We start from the raw sequence: 14,875 nt of genomic DNA on the forward strand, positions 1-14,875 counted from the left end.
GCAATTCCTGATTCCTCCACTTCAATAGGTAAGCGAATGTCCCCCAGCTTAAAACTAGTTTCCCACTACACAAGGAAGGGATGCCCTAACCACATATAATTCCCTTTTATGTTTTGTAGTGTCTGACCCTGTCCATGTCCTGAGGAGAACCCTTAGAATGTATTGGGTTCAGAAACGCATTGACCCCCTCACAGCTAGTAACAACCACTACCAGCTTATGGAATGTACCATATACAAACAGGACTTTCTGTCTGTTGTAACCTTGGTTGATCTAGCTGCATCTGGCATGTTGCTTGTCTAACAAGTATTAATCATGTGCACTGCTATACAAATAAGGACTGGTCTGATCTTTGTCATATTGTTTTTTGTATACACTTGTTTGTTCATTGATGTGGTTCTTTAAAGTATTTCTGTTTGTAATGTGCTTTACGTCAATGTTTAACTGTAATTTTGAATATTGTACAGTGTCTTCCTCTATGACATGAATCAAATGTCGTAATAGTTCGTATTTTGAATGAAATAAGAAAAGATGAAATAAAAGCAACACAACCACTTAATGATTAAAGGTGGTGATTTCTGAAAGTATCATAAGAACAGGGCACGTCCTAAACACCCCCTCTATTTCCCTCACTTTCTAACAGTGGCATTTCTACCTGGCGGACTTGCTGCTTGCTGCTGGCTTCTCACTGGACCCTCTACTACTCCTTGCGGAACCCGCTTCGCGGGTCCCGCTGCGGCGTGAGAGCCGTTTGTCCTAACCTGCGGATTGTTTCAGTGAGGGACTGGGCGAGTGCAGGGCTGCGAGTGGCGGGACAGGACTACGTCTCCCAGCAGTCCTGTTAACCCGCGCCTCCTGCCACCTGGCCGCTCTCCCTGCAAGCCCCGCCCCACTCACAGCTTGAAAAAGCCCTTCTGAGCTCTTCTGCCCCGGGATACCTGGCAGACTTGCTGCTTGCTGCTGGCTTCTCACTGGACCCTCTACTACTCCTTGCGGAACCCGCTTCGCGGGTCCCGCTGCGGCGTGAGAGCCGTTTGTCCTAACCTGCGGATTGTTTCAGTGAGGGACTGGGCGAGTGCAGGGCTGCGAGCGGCGGGACAGGACTACGTCTCCCAGCAGTCCTGTTAACCCGCGCCTCCTGCCACCTGGCCGCTCTCCCTGCAAGCCCCGCCCCACTGACAGCTTGAAAAAGCCCTTCTGAGCTCTTCTGCCCCGGGATACCTGGCGGACTTGCTGCTTGCTGCTGGCTTCTCACTGGACCCTCTACTACTCCTTGCGGAACCCGCTTCGCGGGTCCCGCTGCGGCGTGAGAGCCGTTTGTCCTAACCTGCGGATTGTTTCAGTGAGGGACTGGGCGAGTGCAGGGCTGCGAGCGGCGGGACAGGACTACGTCTCCCAGCAGTCCTGTTAACCCGCGCCCCCTGCCACCTGGCCGCTCTCCCTGCAAGCCCCGCCCCACTCACAGCTTGAAAAAGCCCTTCTGAGCTCTTCTGCCCCGGGATACCTGGCGGACTTGCTGCTTGCTGCTGGCTTCTCACTGGACCCTCTACTACTCCTTGCGGAACCCGCTTCGCGGGTCCCGCTGCGGCGTGAGAGCCGTTTGTCCTAACCTGCGGATTGTTTCAGTGAGGGACTGGGCGAGTGCAGGGCTGCGAGCAGCGGGACAGGACTACGTCTCCCAGCATTCCTGTTAACCCGCGCCTCCTGCCACCTGGCCGCTCTCCCTGCAAGCCCCGCCCCACTCACAGCTTAACTCTCCTCCTACTAATTTAAACAGCTACTTCCGCGTCGCGGGAGCACGCGGGGATAAGCCCGGGACAAGGGCGGGACCGTCTGTGGCCGTCAGGGGCCACAGGAGGCTGGGCTGGGCCCATTCTCTTTCACCTGTATTTCCTTGAACCTATCTGGTTTGTGAAATAGGTTCTGGGTATGCTATCATCGGCCCTAGGCGGAACACCAGCGAAGGAGGGGGGAGGCAACACCGGGACTCTGGACAATTATTTTAAATCGGTAAAGGGTGACGGGGGAAACGAAACATGTCTGGAGATGCGTAGGGCAGAGCGACGTCGCTCGATTGAACACATGAAAAATAGGCCCCTCAGTGATATAACTTCCTATCCTATCTCCCAAGAGGAAGGTTCCCTTAATGCTAGCCAGGATCTTTTATCCCAAGATGATGTTCCCCTATTACTACGGGATAGTTCTCCTATTCCTGGCCCACTTCCTAAACAAACTACGGACATCACTCCACTACTAGCTGCCAGTAGTACGGTAGTTGACTTACTCACCCAAACGCACACCAGAGCTAAAACCAGGATTAACAAGCCAAAGCAAACTGTGGTGGCAGAGGTGCATGACCCACCACCAAATAAGCGCAGAAGGAAGTTGAGGGGTGGTCAGGGGAAGACCAAGATCCCCCACTCTGATTTTGGAAAGTCACTTAAGTCCGTATCTATGTTGGATAGGCCAGTAGCTAATGTGCACAAGGCTACTCCCCTTAAGGGTACTAACACTATTACCTCTGTGTCTACCAGCGACAAAGGGAAGAGCCCACTTAACACATTACTTCCTGGCATCTCCTTGGGGAGCATCGAAGCCCTAATTCGATCACTCCTGTTGCCCATTAGCGAGAGCTTGCAGAAAATAGAACTCAGGCTGACCACTCTGGAGGCAACCTTATACACCACGAAAACCTCGGATAACAAACAGAGTAGAACCACTGAGTCCAATCTACCAATAGGTACCTTCCCCAATATTCAAAACGCACCGATCCACACGGGGCCTCCTCTGGGCTCCACTGCCGCTCCCCTTTTACAGCCACTTATGGCTGGATGTATGACGTTACAACGCACACTTTTACAACGCATGCACTTACAACGCATTTTTTACAACGCATAATCCATTACAACGCATGACATTACAACGCATGACACTACAACGCATTTTAAAAAAATACCTTTACAACGCATTACCATTACAACGCATACTACCTTTACAACGCATACCATTACAACGCATAATATTAAATTACATTTAAGGTAAGTATTAGATAGTATAGGGGTAAAAATTACTATTCTAACTCCAGGGGGTGCAACAGTAGGGTAAGTGTTGGATAGTGTAGGGGTAAAAATTACTATTCTAACTCCAGGGGGTGCAACAGTAGGGTAAGTGTTGGATAGTGTAGGGGTAAAAATTACTATTCTAACTCCAGGGGGTGCAACAGTAGGGTAAGTGTTGGATAGTATAGGGGTAAAAATTACTATTCTAACTCCAGGGGGTGCAACAGTAGGGTAAGTGTTGGATAGTATAGGGGTAAAAATTACTATTCTAACTCCAGGGGGTGCATCAGTAGGGTAAGTGTTGGATAGTATAGGGGTAAAAATTACTATTCTAACTCCAGGGGGTGCATCAGTAGGGTAAGTGTTGGATAGTATAGGGGTAAAAATTACTATTCTAACTCCAGGGGGTGCATCAGTAGGGTAAGTGTTGGATAGTATAGGGGTAAAAATTACTATTCTAACTCCAGGGGGTGCATCAGTAGGGTAAGTGTTGGATAGTATAGGGGTAAAAATTACTATTCTAACTCCAGGGGGTGCATCAGTAGGGTAAGTGTTGGATAGTATAGGGGTAAAAATTACTATTCTAACTCCAGGGGGTGCATCAGTAGGGTAAGTGTTGGATAGTATAGGGGTAAAAATTACTATTCTAACTCCAGGGGGTGCAACAGTAGGGTAAGTGTTGGATAGTGTAGGGGTAAAAATTACTATTCTAACTCCAGGGGGTGCAACAGTAGGGTAAGTGTTGGATAGTGTAGGGGTAAAAATTACTATTCTAACTCCAGGGGGTGCAACAGTAGGGTAAGTGTTGGATAGTATAGTGTAATATTATGCGTTGTAATGGTATGCGTTGTAATGGTAGTATGCGTTGTAATGGAATGCGTTGTAAAGGTAGTTTTTAAAAATGCGTTGTAGTGTCATGCGTTGTAATGGATTATGCGTTGTAAAAAATGCGTTGTAATGGTAGTGCGTTGTAAAAGTTGCGTTGTAAAGGTTGTTCCCCCTTATGGCTATCCCAGTTCCAATTCCTTCTAGCAATCCTAACATCCTACCACCACAGACAGATGGCCCAGCTTTCCAACGCTTAGATACTGGCCCAAACCCTCGGGTCCTACATAATGCTGGTACTGCCCCCCTGTTCCCTGGTAAGCCTGCCCCTAGACCACGGGGACCCGACCTACCACCAGAGGCTAACAGCCTCATGGTGGTTTTGGCTGGTGTTCCTTCTTTAGAACTGGGTGAAAACTTTCACTCACTCAAGAGGAAAACCATTAAATGGTTGAATTGGAACAGACCTCTCCCAGCCCACCTCAACAATGAGATCATTATGGTAAGAAGAGTACCATGGTTGGGGAAGTCTGGGAAATCAATAGCAGGGGACTGTATCATTGTGTCTTTTCGAGACCCTGGAACAGTACTACACATTTGTGCTGGGTCAAATAGATCACTGGATTCTACCATACAGACTTTGCCAGTTTCCTTCTTTTTCCCTCCCATTTGCATGCACCATGATCTGTCACAGGTTAACTGGACAAGGGTGGAACGAAGATCTAGATATAGGGGATATGCTCCACGTCCAGTTTATCGACCTCTGGAGACTCCCTATTTGGACCACAATCGTTTTAACTGCCTGAACGGTTTGGATGGTGTGGACTGACTGCCCCCAAACCCGGACTCAAATCCTGTGACCTTGGGTAACGGTCCCAGTAAACTTCCTGATCCGGCTGAACCCACCTCTGAAAATGACCCTGTTAGAGCAATTGGTGTAGTTTCTGGCTCTGGTGCTGGCTCTTCCCCCCACTCCACCTCTGCAATCTGTTCTGTGGCTTCTCCAGCGCACATGAGACTAATTTGGTGGAATGTGGCTGGCCTTGCCAGTAAACTGGGCACTCAAGATTGGACAACTTACATCGAGTCCGGGGATGTTTGTATGCTCCAAGAGACTTGGGCAAGGGAAGATTACAACCACCAAGGTTACGAGTCATTTTCCATCCCGGCTAGGTGGGAGGGTAAGGGCCGCCCCTCTGGTGGACTCACAACCTGGGTGGCATCCCACTTAGGATGCCAGGCTTCACGCCTACCGGTACCATCAGATGATATCCTAGTGGTTTTACTGGCCTGGCCGAACCTAGCGAAACTCGCCCTGATAAATATTTACTCCAGGCCAGTGGGAGCTTCGCGTGAATCTCCCACTATAGAGGAGCTATCAGTATACTTAGCGGAAATGCCAAGAGACATTCCTTATATAGTGGGAGGGGATTTAAATTCCCATTTCGAGCCGCTGGTCGGCCTCATAGAGGGATTTCCCATGGAAGAAGAGTTTAGGTGGTCAGTGCCCTCTGTCGTAGGACCTTCCCCAAAGGTATGGACGCCTGTGGCATTGCAGATTACTGCCCTTACCCTAAAGCATGGAATTAGAGCCTGCAATGGACGTATTAAGTCTGATGTACCAAGCAAAACCGCGTACAACAGACTGGGAAGAGAGTCCCGCTTGGACTATGCCCTTGTGCAGATAGTGAACTGGTCTTCTATCTTGGACTTTAGGGTTGTGGAGAGATTGGATAGTGACCATAACGCCCTTGAACTCGATCTTAGCCATCCTGGGCTAAAGGCCTCCACAACAACCATGGAGGAGTTCAACCATGAACTACTATTAGATAATAACAGGAGAAGAATCAGGTGGGATAAACTAGCTACGAGCCAAGTGAAACTCTCGAAGCTCTACGCAGGTTTAATCCCTATTTTGGAAAAAGTGGGAGAGCTAGCCAATGATGTGGGCAATACAGACCATCATGAGAAATTATATCAGGCTCATGAGGACCTTATAAAGGGAGCGGCTTCTGAGCTTTTTAGCAGGGTTCAGATTCAGAGGAGGACCCAGCAACATAAGGCCCTATGGTACAATGCAGCCTGCAGGAAGGCAAAGGGAGAACTCCTTAGAAGCATCAAGGAGGGAACAGGCAGAGAGAAGCTGCGAGAAAATAGACGGGCTTACAAAAAACTGGTTACCCATGTTAAAACCGAATGGGAGGAGAACCAGTGGGAGGAGCTCACCACTTCCCTCGCAGCAAGAGACCACCGAACGTTTTGGAGAGTAGTAAACGGGGGGTCGGGGAACCTCCTTTCGGCAATAGAGCCAAATATTGCAGCAGGCGTGTGGCAGGCACACTTCCAGTCTCTCTACAGTTCTGAGCTGGGAGTAACTAAGATTGACATCGGTACTGGACTGGCAGAGTATGGTGGGGATTCGATAACAGTGGGCGAGGTGAAGGTAGCATTAATGGGACTTAAAGGCGGAAAGGCGCCAGGTCTGGATGGCCTGCCCGGGGACCTGTTCAAGCAGGAGCCCGGTGTATGGGCCCCCTATCTGGCTGCTGTGTTTAATGGAGTCTTACGTGGCATGGAAATTCCGAGTACTTGGCTGGGGGCAGAGGTGGTTCCTATATTTAAAAAGGGCTCGCCCCTGCTCCCAGCCAACTATAGACCAATCAGTTTAATTGACGTGTCACAGAAGCTGTTTGGCAGGATACTGCTGAATCGGCTTCAGGACTGGGTGGAGGAAACAGGCGCCCTCAGTCCGTACCAGGCGGGATTTAGAAAGGGAGTCTCCACAGTGGGTCAGGTTTTTCGTCTGAACGTTATCTACTGGAGGGCAGCAATATTGGAAGGGGGTAGTTTATACACTATATTTGTGGACCTGAGGGCTGCCTTTGACCTCGTGCCCAGAGGAAAACTCTGGAGTGTTCTGGCTGAGATGGGGGTCCCCCCAGACATCCTGATAATTTTAAAGAGATTGCACCATAATAACTATGCCCGGGTCAGGTGCGGGAAACTTGGGGAACTAACGGACAGATTCCCCGTTGACAGGGGGGTTAGACAGGGCTGTGTATTGGCACCGACCCTGTTCTGCCTCTTCGTCAACGGGGTAATCGCCCATCTCAATGGAACTGAATACACTGATGCCCCAAAATTGAATGGCAGCAGGGTGCCTGCAATTATGTTTGCAGATGACACCCTGCTGCTGTCCAAAACTCCCATGGGGATACAGAGGATCCTTGATTCTTTTGTGGCTTTCTGCACAGATAGGGGGTTAGAAATTAATTCTACCAAAACCAAGTTTATGGTCTTGAACCCAACCCCAAGATCACGCCCGAACCCTTTACTGGGAGCATCACGTTTAGAGAGAGTCTCCACCTTTGAATATCTAGGTGTAACGTTGAATGAAACCATGTCTTGGGGAACCCACCAGACTAGGGTTAATCTTAAATTAGTGCAGACCACTGGCGGCATCGTTCGGTTGATGAAAAGCTCGACATATCGACCACTGGGGCCGCTTATCCAGATATACAAGGCTCAGGCAAGAGGAGCTCTTATGTACGGGGCGGAAATGTGGGGTCACACAGCTTCCTGCAGCTTGTCTATAACTGAGAACAACTTCATTAGACAGATAGTAGCACTCCCGTCCAGTATCCCGCTCCTCCCCCTGAGGATGGACCTGGGGCTGAGACCACTAGCAGATGAACTAGGTCTCAGACCCATAGTCTACTGGCGAAGGCTATGGAGCAGCGAAGAACTTTCTTCATATAGGGCGGAACTGAGGGAGTTTCTAACCCACCCTAAAGCTCTACAGATCCCGTGGATAAAATATATTAAAAAGTCCTGTACGGGATTGGGGCTCCCTGACCTGTGGTCGGATCCTGCTAATGCCTCACTAAGGATCCCACGAAGAGCTTTGGTCAGTGCTTATCACGAGCAGAAATTATCTATGGCCTTAGACTGCAAGGATGAGGGGTCACTAACATTTGTATTTGCGCAAAGTAAGGACTCATACCGGCTGGAGAGGGTTCTGGACGCTATGTCTCCTGTGTTGGCCAGGAAGCTATTTCTCCAATGGAGATATGGCACATTGCCTCTGCGATCCTACACCTGCTCCTGGTCAACACTGCTATCTACCAAGCTATGTCCGGCATGTGTGGGAGCAGAGGAAAGCGAACTGCATGTGGTCTTGTTTTGTCCAACTTACAAGGCCGCCAGGAAATATTGGCTCCTACCACTCATTAGAAACCTTGGTTTTAGGGAGTACCTCCCGGTGTATAGAATTTTAAAAACTGATGTTTCAGGTCCAATTGTGTTTGCACTAGCCAAATTTCTTACTAATGTCTGGCATATTCGCACCCGTATTTTAAAGTCGCAGGTTCCCACCTAATTTTAAGTTCTAATTTTAATTGTATGGTCTTTCATCTGATGTGTTTCCTGATTACTTTCTCTGATGGTTTTACATGTTCATGTGCTTCTTTTGTACATCTTTTATGGCCAAATCGGCCGAAATAAAGATTAAATAAAAAAAATAAAAAAATAGAAATGTTAAATTCAACTTGACCTTCAGTAAGGAGGATTCATCATAGCCATTCCAAACATATGAAACATGAAAAGCTACTCGTCTTTGATCAGGAATTACAGCGTAAAAGTGTATTACGGAATTTCCAGTGCTGGCCTATGAGATGGGTAGGCCTCTAAGTAGTGAACACTGAAAGAGGCTGTTTGTCACTACCAGGACATGCAAAACATGCAAGTACATGTCCTACCTCTTACTTACATGGCACCCTGTCCTTAGGGTTACTTAGAGCCTACCTTTGGGGTGTCTAATATGTAATAAAAGGGGAGTTTAAGGCCTGGCAAGTAGTATGCCAAGTCAAAGTGGCAGTAAACTGCACACACAGGTACTGCAGTGACAGGCCTGAGACAGTTTTGAAAGGCTTCTTCTGTGGGTGGCACAATCAGTGATGCAGCCCACCAGCAGCATTTGAAGTACAGGCCCTGGGTATATGGTATACCACTTTACAAAGGACTTACCAGTACCACAGATATAACAATCAGGTAAACACCAATGTCATCATGTTTATAGGCAAAGCACATGCACTTTAGTACTGGTTAGCAGTGGTAAAGTTCTCAGAGTCCTAAGACCAACAAAAGGAATCAGCTAAAATGGGAGGGAAAAGGCAAAAAGTCTGGGGTAAGACCACCTTAAGGATGACCAGTCTAACAGAGCGATTTGCCTCCCGGAATTGCCGCGTGTGTCATTTCTGGTTGAATGTGAGTGGGGATCGAGGACGTGCTGGCCACGTCGGCTGCAGTTCTCTTTTGTTATTCACAGGCTCAATTTGTACGCATGCAGGACTTCTTCCCATGCGGCCGGCTCAGTGTGGGGTATCTGCTTTTTAACGCATAGGCGGAACGTTTAACCTCACATGTGCCTCTGGCCCGTGAGCTCCCTGACGATATCCTGTTCATGCTGGTTTGCGGGGTTGAAATAATTTAGAGACGTTTTACCAACAGGCAGCTTCCTCCACATTCTAAAAAGTTATTCCTGCCTGTCTGGGTCCTGTGATAATTGAAATATACTCCCCCTTGTGAATCTTCTTTGTGAAGCTATATATTTTTTCTTCCAGAGGTACACGTTTGTCTGCTTGGCAGTCTTTAAACATGTATGATTCTTTTGAAGGGGAAATGGATCAGTACTATGATGACCCTGAGTTGTCCTGGAGCAGGAATTGGTGGAGGCTTTCGATGCTGGAGTGCACTAGTCCGTAAATAAGGCCTTAGTTAGGGCTCTGGGCCCTATTACTCAACATCTGTGTGGCTATGCTAAATGTTACTTAGGTTTGAAGTCCCTCAAAAAAACAGAAGACAAGAGGCGTTTGGCAAAACAGGAACAGTTTTTTTAGTTAATTAAACAGAAGTCGGTTCTTGTCCCACCTCAACACCTGGAATTCCTGATTTTTCAGATAAATTTGGTCTTGCCACAGCTAGTCCTGCTCCCTCAAAAGGCCCGGAATATCAAGAAGGAGTTGAATTCTGCATTGTGCAAGCAGACTATTTCCTTGAGGTCGATAGCTCAGCTTTTATGGCTTTTTTATTTTTTGATTCAAGCCATTTTCTTGGGTCCTCTCCACTACAGGGAGAGGACTCTACAGCTCAAGATCCAACACCTCAGGGTCACACATAGTTTGAACAAGTTAATTTGTTGGAGAAAGCCAGGACAGAAATGTCATGGTGTCTGGATCACATGGAGGTCTGGAACGACATAGAGATCTTTGACTCGACTAAGGAGATGATTACAGAATCGAACGCCAGCTGGCGGGGCTAGGAGGCGGGATGTGGCACAATCTCCACTGGGGGATGTTGGTCCAAGTTGGAACTGTCCCTTCATTTCAGTTGCTTGGAGCAACTTGCAGGGTCTTTTCGAATTCGGAGCCTCTCTCTGAACAAGACAGATTGTTGCATCCTGCTGTGGATGATCAACGTCTCCGTGGTTTGGTATGTGAACAAATTGGGCGGGACCAAATCTTTCGGGCAGAGATAGCCCAAAACGTTTGCCACTTTTGCCTTCAACATCGCTTGCTGGTGGTGGCGGAGGATCTCCAGGGCCAGCACAATACAGTTGCGGATTGGCACTCCTGTCATCTACGGGATTTTAGTGACTGGAGACAACACCCGAAGATCTTTCATGAAATTCAACGCAGGTGAGGCCCATGCTTGGTGGACGTGTTCGCCTCTCTTCTCAACACGCAACTTCTGTCCTTTTTCAGTTGCCGCCTGGATCTGCAAGCGCAGGTCAGAGATGACTTCTTTCAGGACTAGTCTCTCAGTCTGAGTTACGCGTTTTCCCCGTTTATGATGATTCCCAGAGGTTGTTTCCAGGCGAGGCATAAGAAAGTGGAGATGGTTCTAGTTATTTTGGTCTGGAAAGCCCAGGCATGGTTTCCAGTAGTCCTTGAATTGGCAAGTGCTTGTCCAGTCTTGATTCCTTTCAGTTGGAACCTGTTGCCGACCCAGTGGGGCAGCCACAACCTCTGCTTCTCTTGGGACACCTCTCTCTGTTGGCATAGAAGGTTTCCAGGAGAGGTGGAGACTCCCAGGCATTTTGCAGGACACTCCAGCCTTCATTGGACAGGCATGGTCCGCTGGCACACATAAACGCTACACCTCAGCATGGTGACCCTAGTGTGGTTGGTGCCGTGAACGGGCTGCAGATCCCATTGGAGCAGATTTTTGTTTAGTCATGAATTTTTTGTCTTCCTTGGTATCTGCTGGTATTGCCTATAGGTCAGTTAACAATATTAGGTCTGCAAATTCTGCAGGTCGTCTCCCATTGGATGGTGAGCCCATTGGTGAACATCCTATTGTGTGCAAGCTTTTATGTGTTATTCGAACGCCCAAGCCTCCCCAACCAAAGTATTCTGTTCTGTGGGACATCAATATTGTTCTAAAGTTTTTAGAGAGTTGGCCGAACAAAAAATATTTATCGCGCAACCAGCTGTCAGCCAAATTGGCGATGCTCTTATGCTTAATTTCCTGAAAAAAAGTGTCTGATGTTTGGGCGCTAGATCTCTCCGGTAGAGTGATCTTTCCAGAAGGTGTTTCCTTTGCTATCATCAGGAGAAGGAAGACAAAGTGTGGTTTATTTCCTAACCATCGTTCCCTGGTAATAGTAAGCTTTGTGTGGTACAATGTTTGAAGGCTTATGAGGTGTGTACCAGTGAGCGCCATTCTGATATGGGAGGGGGGTGGTCAATTGTTGATTGCATTACAAAAACCCTTCAGACATGTAGCAGCTGCCACCATAGCCAGGTGGATGTGTTGGCTGTTGTCAGAGGCCGGTACTGATACTTCTATTTTTGGGGTACATTTAGCTAGGGGGGCGGTGGCCTCAATGTCTTTTTCCTTAGGGTCCAGGTTGGATCAGCTCCTGAAAGCTGCGGACTGGTCGTCCAATTCCACTTTCAAAGCCTTGTATTACAAGCCTATTGCGGATGTTGCCCAAGTGACGGTGGCTCAGCTGTGAACACAGAGGCGAGGATTATCCCACCCTAAGCTATGTTTGTTTATGTACTTACACTGCTTACATTTGCTGATTGTTTTGTAATTAATGCCTAACCTGGTCTTAGTATCAGGTAGGGAATTTTGATAGTATGGCCAGTGATTACGGCTTCAGTATTTTTTTTCCTCACAGCAAATGAGGGCAAGTGACCACTTTTTGGGGTCGAAGTCATGCAGTGTTGGAGATTCTCCTTCTCTTGTTCTTGGCCCCGACAGATGTTTTTGTCTTCAATGGAGGTTGTCGACGCCCTGGAGCAAGGGTCTTCAAGTTGGTCTCCTGTTGGACTCTGGTTTTTCTTCAAGTTCGTTTGGGTCCTTCGTTGTAGGATTCCGGAGTGAAGAACAGTTATTTCCTGCTTCTGGACAAGAAAGAGGAAACAAGATGGCGTTTTAGAGTTATATACTACTGTGGGCTCTATGATTGGTACATATGACTGTGGGTATTCATGGTAAATGTAGTGTTTTCAATTTTACGTTTTGATTGGCTGCTGAAAAAGTAAAGTAAAGAAAGAGAAGCATAATCCTCGCCTCTGTGTCCTTAACTGAATTGAAAATTCTTATCCCAAATGCTCAACATTTTTATATTGTTCAAGATCTGGTTTTGAAACTCACATTTTCTTTCTTTTAAAGGATGCTTGTTTCCGGTCCAGGGAAGACATGGCTTGGCAGTTCGGGCAGGACTGTTCCCATGAGGCACAGGGTCAGACTGATTTGCATATGGCCATGTCTGAACTGGGGTGGCGGAGTGAGCTAAAGAATGATGATGGATTAAACCCAGATCAGTTGTCTGGGGGTGAGTGTTTGCAATGTTCAACACTTCGTCCATCATCCCCTTTGGTTTTGCTTTGTATCTGTGGACTTAAATCTTAGCTGCAGATGGGGTGTGCATGCCTTCATTCAGTATTTTATTTATATTGAGTGAGACCAATGTTATCATAATGTGTTTATCGAGGGCTAATTGTGTCACATTCAACTGTTCCCTCTGAAATCAGTCTCTAGTGTTGTCCGTGCTGTATTGTGATGGTTTCTCACGGTCAGCACTAATTATGTAATGTTCCTTTATTAAATTGTCCTCCGACCTCCACTAATGTATTGGTCGTTATAAACGCTTCACATTGTCGTGGCCTGCAGATCGCCAGCAAATACAACGTAACACGTATAACAAAAACAAAGTAGCAAAAAAATCTCAGTGCTAATAAATATCGGAGTTGGGCAAGCATCGGTAACGGTCCGTCACATGGCATTTGCAGCGCTGTTCTTCCGTAGTATATATACGTTTTGCCTGACTCGAAGATGGCCATAACGCTGACTGACAATGTAAGCGTAGGAAACGCTAAATGTACCATTTTAGATGACCTCTGACAGGATTGGGTAAGAGCGCGCATGTCTTCCTGTTTCAGTGACTCCTCTGATCCCGCCTCTTTGTGACGGACGTCACCTGACCTCGAGGCCCGCCCCGCCGACAGTCTATCACTGCCTATAGGACAGGTTCTCGTGCAGACTTAGTGACTTTGGAGCAGGAAGATCGAGGGTGCTGTACCCGGAGCTGCTTTCAGGTGAGTGTGGGTTTTCCATCGCCGAGAACAAGTGCCCACGAGCTCTTGCACATAGGGGAACATGCAGTTTCAGATGCCCTCGTCTTGTACACAAGTCATGCAGGAGTCCACCGAGGAACCACGCACTGCGAGAATCCGCCAGGTGCTGCCAATTTTCGGGTCATGCCCAGTAGGACTCGCAGTCAGATAGTGCATGTCACCTGCATCATCCCCCAACCACTCTGGCTCCGGGCCTTGGGGAACTAGTATATGGTTTCTTGGGTATTCCGGACGTTAATGCGCACGGATCTTAAGGTGCCCGGCGGCACTGCAGCGTTTAAGGCTTAGTCTCTAATGAGTACTACAGAATAGGGCCACGGAGCTGGATGTGAGTATGCAAAATAGACTTCACGGGGGAGAAAGGCATTGCAGGAGCTCCTGTCACGTGTCATGTTATCACTGATCCTCCGACCCTTTCAATACTCTTTGTAGGTTCTCTAGCTGCTGTTGTGAAACCTGTCTCCTGTCAGTGCCTGTGTGGTGATGCCATTATGTATGCTTCAAAGGTTGTCTGGTTCGGCGGGGGTGCGGCCTACACGTGCAGTGATGTTAGCCGAATGCCCAGTTTGGATTACGACCACTGTTAGAGGTGTGAATGTAGCTTTGACAAATGTATTTAGGTTGTTACGTGGAGTTTGGCAACGGTTTTGGTTTACTGTTATCATGTTCATAATCTGACCCTCGTATGCATTTTCTTACAGACCTCATGATTAAATTGACGTGTGTGTACATTTGAGTGTTTGATATCCCCAAAAACCTACCACAGAAAAAGGGGGCTGTTACAACACCAAAACTTCTAGAAGTCTCCCACCAGTTTGGTGTTTGCCCGTTTGAGACAGCGAGGCACTCCGAAAAGCCTGGCTTGTTGTTCCGTAAGCGTGTTTATTGAACACACTTTTGGACGGAGTAACACTTGGCTGTCAGCCTCGAATTATTAGGGAGCAAAGATGTTTTTCATAGTGAGTGTTGAGAGAAAAATATTAAAACCAAACCATGGAGGTTAAATACATTCTTTCACCTAAAGTTCAAATGGAAACTGATTGCCAGGCGCGTGCTGTAGTGAACTGTATTTGTCTCAAGGTCACAGTGCCGTATATTCGGGAGATTTTATTTTATTACAAGATCGGAGGTTTGTTTATATTGTGCTGTATTTTATTGCTTTCTATTAACAGCAGCCATGCAACTACATTATTGAGGAAAAAACTGGTGAAAGAACTACAAACAGTGACTTCATAATAGCCCAACCAATGGCATGTCGAGTAACTCAATAATGATCTTGACTGAGAACAACAATTCCTCTTTTCTTGCTGCTCCCGGTCAAGATAAGTACTTTGTTCATATTTCCT

The 14,875-nt window shown here is 47.5% G+C and overlaps 1 protein-coding gene across 1 annotated transcript in view; it reads left to right on the forward strand.

Moving 5' to 3' along the window:
* Positions 1-13,352: 13,352 nt before the first annotated feature.
* TMEM14C (transmembrane protein 14C) overlaps positions 13,353-14,875 on the forward strand; it is a 49,810-nt gene continuing 48,287 nt past the window's right edge. The window contains exon 1 of the mRNA XM_085607267.1: positions 13,353-13,490. The gene's annotated coding sequence lies outside the window, so the exon portion shown is untranslated. The remainder of the gene's footprint in view (positions 13,491-14,875) is intronic.

This window comes from Triturus cristatus, chromosome 5_2 (genome assembly GCF_964204655.1).
Source record: "Triturus cristatus chromosome 5_2, aTriCri1.1, whole genome shotgun sequence".
NCBI classification, from domain to species: Eukaryota; Metazoa; Chordata; class Amphibia; order Caudata; family Salamandridae; genus Triturus; species Triturus cristatus.